Consider the following 6,189-nt stretch of genomic DNA (forward strand, 5'->3'; position numbering starts at 1 on the left):
CTTGCTATCTGTCTCTCATTCTCTCTCTCTCAAATAAATAAAATCTTAAAAAAAAAAAATGAGGAGGAAGGGGGGGAAAAAACCCTCTAAAATAGCATCTAAAAGTTTACATTAAGTGCCTATGTATATATATATTTTTTTGAGACAAGAGTCCTTAGCTTTCATTATATTGTCTAAGAGGTTCATGACCTCCAAAAAAGTAAAGAGCACTTTGTCTGGGCCCTAAGGAAAAATGCTAAAAAGGGCCTTTGAATTTTTATCTTAGGCTCCCTGCAAACATACTGAGAGAGAGTTGCATGCTGCTGTATTGGGGGATGCCCTTAAAAAACACACCCACTCCTAAGGAATTGAGGAAGGTAGGAGCACCGGATCTACAATGAGGCCTCAGCTGTTCCAGTAAAGAGCTCTTCACAGCTGTCCCAAACGGGTGAGGGAGCCAGGCCTTTGCGCTCCCACGTCAGTCAGTCCTGAACCTGCATGCCCTCTGACCAGGGGTGAGGCGTTTTTTTGAAGCTGAGAGCAATGTCTAGTCAGGGAAGCAGCGGCGAACCTGCTGCATTGGTCCAGAAGTGGGAATTTGAGTAGAGCATCCTAGTATCCATTCAAGTTCCCTTCCAGGTTTCCCAGCCTGACTGTTGAGGTGAGAAAGCAGGCAAGTGACTGAGGGCAGATGCCCTGTTCGTATTAGAGATCTGTCCTGGATGGTGAGTCTTGTTAATTACGTCATTCCTCACATCTTTGTCACCACACCAGATGGCAGGCTCTAGTTATATCCTTCCCTTTGCTGACTCTCAAATAGCTGCTTCTCCCCTGACCTAGTCGTGAGTTACTTCCTCCCTTCCAGTCCTTCACTTGTTGTCCTTCTGGAATCCCTTTTGTCTCTGCCAGGCATTGGACAGAGAGTCACATGTGGTTTTTGAATGAGTGAACAAATGAGTGCATTTACTTGGAATATATATTCTCTCTCTAGAGAGACTGGGCTAGACAGATGAATACGGCAACAGGAGATGGGAAATCTGACCCCACTGTAGTACTTACTGTTCACTTATCTTTCCACGCCCCCCTGTACCCCAAGAGAAAAAAGAACAGTGGTCTCACTGCCATAGTTTTCCCTCATCACACTTAACCCAGTTCTATAATGTGACTTTTCTTCTCTTTCAATCTGTATTTGCGTTTTTCTCAATCTTGTCAGAGATGTGGACATCTTATTAAATGTTTCCAAGAACCTCATTTGTTTTTATTAATCTTTCTCTCAGTTCCCCATTCATTGACTTCTGTGTACTCGAACTAAATATTCCATAAACTTTTGTGAGATTGAAGTAAGACGAACTTACCTCACACTTTTTTTCTGGCTCCGACTAGGAAACTTTGAGGTTTAAAATTCATTTATTTGAGAGATTTTTCGTAAAAGTTATTAATCTCAGTGTGGTCAAATGTATCTTTTCTGAGTGTGTGCTTTTTGTGTCTTGTTTCAAAAATGCTTTTCTAGGGCACCTGGGTGGCTCAGTCGTTAAGCGTCTGCCTTTGGCTCAGGTCATGATCCCAGGGTCCTGGGATCGAGCCCCGCATCGGGCTCTGCTTCTCCCTCTCCCACTCCCCCTGCTTCTGTTCCCTCTCTCGCTGTGTTTCTCTCTGTCAAATAAATAAATGAAATCTTTAAAAAAAAATGCTTTTCTACTCAAAGGTCTGTAAGATAATCACCTATATTTTCTAGCGGTCTAAAGTCTTGTTATTGACTCATTTCGAGTTGATTTTTGTGTATAGAGTGAGTTAGGGATACAATTTTCTTTCTTTCCATTATGTATAATCTTATTTTTTTTCCAACTTCACTTATTGAATACCCCCTTCCCCCCCAATCTGATATCTTAGCTCTGTGTTGTACGCCAAAGTTCCATACCTGTGTGAGTCTGTTTCTGGCTCTTTAGTCCTATTCCACTGGTCACTTTGTCTTTTCTTTATTAGTTACACATTCTCTAAATTCTTTAGTAAATCCTAACTGCTAGAAGTGCAAATATGCACTACCTTTCCTTCTTTTTTGGAAAGAAAATTCTTGGCCTTTTCTCTCTCCCAGATACATTTTAGAGTCAGGTAGGTACTCTGAGTTTTGTTTGCACTTGCATCGAATCTGTGGGTCAATTAGAGGAGAATTAACGTTTTTATGATGTGAAGTTTTCATAATATGAATATAACATCTCTCAGCGTATATTTAAGTCCTCTTTTTTTTTTTTTTTAAAGATTTCTTTTTTTATTTATTTGAGAGAGAGAGAGAGAGCAGGGGAAGGGGCAGAGAAAAAGGGAGAGAGAGTCTTAAGCAGACTCCGTGCTGAGCGCGGAGCCTGACTCAGGGCTTGATCTCAGGACCCTGAGATCTTGACCTGAGCTGAAACCAAGAGCCGGATGCTTAACTGCCTGTGCCACCCAGGCGCCCCTATTTAAGTCCTCTTTAATATCCCTTAATAAAGTTTTATCATTTTTCTATAGAGATTTGCATGCTTTTTGTTAGATTAATTTCTAGGTTAATTAAAAGTTGACATTTTCTGATTCTATTGTCTTTCAAAGTATGTATTCTAGTTTTTTGTTGCTGGTATATAGAAATGCAATTGCTTGTATATTAATTCTACTTTCAGCCATCTTGATAAATTCTATTATTTCTAGTAATTTGTATGAAGATTCTTTTGGATTTTCTAAGATTTGTTTGAAGCAGTAATTTTAAATCTTTGCACATACAATACATATATAATTTGATAAATTTTCACAAACTGAACACACCTAGATCAAGACACAATATTATCAGTACTCCAAATGGCCTCTCTGCATACTCGCATTCGTTTCCCCTTTTCCAAGGGTAACCACTATTCTGACTTCTACCCCATAGATAAGTTTTGCCAATTTTTGTTCTTTATATAAATGACCAATATTCTTTGTAGCTGGTTTCTTCTATTCAATCTTATGTTTATAATATTCATCTATATATTTTTAAACTTCTGTATTTGCGTTTTTCTCAATCTTGTCAGAGATGTGGACATCTTATTAAATGTTTCCAAGAACCTCATTTGTTTTTATTAATCTTTCTCTCAGTTCCCCATTCATTGACTCATTCCCCATTGCTCAATCTTTCTCTCAGTTCCCCATTCATTGACTCATTCCCCATTGCTCAATTCCATTGAGCAAACATACTACTATTCTTCTGTTGAAGGGCATAGGGTGGTTTCCAAGTTCAGGTTATGAACAGTGCTGCTACTGTAGTACATGTATTTTGGTGAAGATAATGTATGCATTTCAGTTGGGCATAAACCTAGAAGTGGAATTTGTGGGTCACAGAGTATGTGTGGTAGGCAGAAGGCTAAGAATTCTAGAATGGTGCTCGCTTCGGCAGCACATATACTAAAAAAAGAATTCTAGGATGGCCCCAGTGACTTCTGTCCCATGGTGATATTCTCATAATTATGTTATATTACCTGGCAAAAGGGATTTTGAAGATATAATTAAGGTTACTAATCAGTTGACCACAAATGAAGCCAAAATTAGAACTGGGCTGAAGGAATATGATGCAGGACATCAGCAGCTTCTGCTATGCTAAATAAGAATTCAAGGTTGGTGGTTTTTTTCCTTTTGGTACTTTGAAAATAACAGTCTGTTGTTTTTTGGTTTTTGTGGTCTATTGAGAAGTCAAGTTATTATTTTTTCTTCTTTAAAAGAAATTTGTCCTTTTTTTCTGTGCTACCTTTGGGACCATTTTCTCTTTAGGTTTGGTTTCCATTAGTTTTACTATGATGTGCTTAGGCAAGCTTTTCTTAATTCTGTGAGGTTTGTAGGGTCTTTTATATCTGTATCTTGATATCGTTCATGAATTTTAAGAAATTCTCAGCCATTATCTATTCAAATATTGCTTCTGCTCCATTCTTTCCTTCTGGGACTCCAGCTCCACACTGTATTCCTATCACTGTATCTCTAGTTATTAGTTGCAATATATCATCACCTCAAACACAGTGGTATAAAATAACAACCATTTTATTATGCTCATGGTTTCCATTATGCTGAAGGTCTGGTCACTAATTCCAGCGTGGGGGAGGGCAGGTGGGAGGGGTTTCCCTACACCCCCAAGCAAGCCTGTGACACCAGCCAGATGTCCTACAATTCAGCTCAATTCCAAGAGTGTCTCCCTGGAGATAGCATCAGATCCCACAGGTCAAGGGCTCAGTTCCACAAACTGCCTTTCACTTCAGATGCCACTCATGAGTCCAGGTTGTTACCTGTGCTTCTGACCAACTGGCTCTAAAGCAGAGCTTCCCACGACTCCCTCCTTGGGTTTGATTAATTTGCTAGAGTGGCTAATAGGCCTCAGGAAATCCATTTTCTCCTAGATTACCGATTTATTGCAAAAGATATTAAAGGGTACAAACCAGCAACCAGATGAAGACATACATAGGGCGAGGCCCCCCAGAAAGGGTCTTTTGTTCCCATGGAGTTTAGGCCTGGCACAGTGGCACATGGAAGTGGTTCCCCCACCAATTCTGTAATCACATGGTTGGTTCTTCAGGCAGCCAGCCCCTAGCTTTAGGTGAGGCCCAAAAGTCACCTCGTTAACAGAACAAAAGACTTTATAGCTCTTATCACTTAGGAAATTCTAGGAGGTTTAGGAGCCATGTGTCAGAATAACACCAAGTATATATTTCCCATTTTATTTTATTTTATTTTATTAAAGATTTATTTAAGAGAGAGAGAGAGAGAGAGAGAGAGAGAGAAGAAAGTAGGAGGAGCAAAGGGAGAGGAAAAGGGAGAGAATCTCAAGCAGACTCCCCGCTGAGCACAGAGCCCAACGCTGGGCTTGATCTCACCGCCCTGAGATCATGACCCCAGCTGAGATCGAGTCAGATGTTGAACTAACTGAGCCACCCAGGTGTCCCTATATTTCCTTTTTAAAATAATAATAACACACACCAAAGAGTCAAAGGCAGTGGACTTATAGCCTCACCTCTTGATGGATAGAGTATCAATAATTTTAGGATTGTATTTTATTTATTTTTAAAAGATTTTATTTATTTATTTGAGAGAGAGAGAGAGCACAAGCGGGGTCAGGGAGAGGGAGAAGCAGACTTCCCGCTGAGCAGGGAGTCTGACACAGGGCTCTATCCCATGACCTGAGCTGAAGGCAGACGCTTAACCGACTGAGCCACTCAGGCACCCCTTTAGGATTATATCTTAAAACCACCACAGTTTCTCACCCTCTCTTTAGTATTTACTATTGTTTTGTTTTTCAGTGCTTCATTCTGCTTTCTTTTGACGTGGTCTTCTACTTCATTCTCTCTTCAGTATATTTAATGCACTATTAAACACATTGAATGACTTTTTAATTTCAGTTATTGCATTTTCAGTTCTCATCTTTCCATTTGTTTCTCTTTTTATGCTTCCCATTATATGCTAATTTTTCAATCTTGACTTCTATTACCTTGAGTGCTTGAGTATATTCAGCATAATTATTTTCATGTTTTATGATTGATAACTCCATTATCTGAATTCCCCACAGATGTCTTTCTTTTGTGATATTTCTCTTGGCTTTTGTTATCTTGTCTTCTCATGTGCCTGATTGCTTTTTATAGATTTCAAGATATTTTATATAAAATATTAAAAATAATTTAAAATTTTGCATATCAACTCACATGCAAATTTTAGAATCAACTCATTTAGCTCCAATAAAAATTTGGTTGGCATTTTTATTGTTCTATATTTATATATTAACTTGTGGGGAATTGACCTCTTTATGATGTTGAGTCATTGTATCATGGGATATGATTCCGTTTATTCATTTCTATTTTTAAAGTTTTATTCATATAGGTTTTATACTTTTCTTATTAAGTTTATATATAGGTGTTTTAACTGTTTTGTTGCTAATGTAAATGGCTTCCTCTTTTTCATTACTCCATTTAATTGTTTTCTTTTTATTGAAGGCTGTGAATTTTTGTTTATTAATTTATATCCTGCTATCTTACTAAATTCTCCTATGATTGGTATTTAATTTTTTATTAACTTTTGGTGGTCTCCAGGTATATTACCCAGGTATATTCCCTCTTCCTTTCTAGTTCTTATGCCTCTTGTCCAGTTCCATTGGCTGATTCTTCAAATGCAGTATTAAATAGTAGTGTAGATAATGGGCATTTCTCTTTTGGTCCTGACATTAGCAAGAAAGTA

The sequence above is a fragment of the Neomonachus schauinslandi genome, chromosome 2, assembly GCF_002201575.2.
Source record: "Neomonachus schauinslandi chromosome 2, ASM220157v2, whole genome shotgun sequence".
In the NCBI taxonomy this organism is placed as follows: Eukaryota; Metazoa; Chordata; class Mammalia; order Carnivora; family Phocidae; genus Neomonachus; species Neomonachus schauinslandi.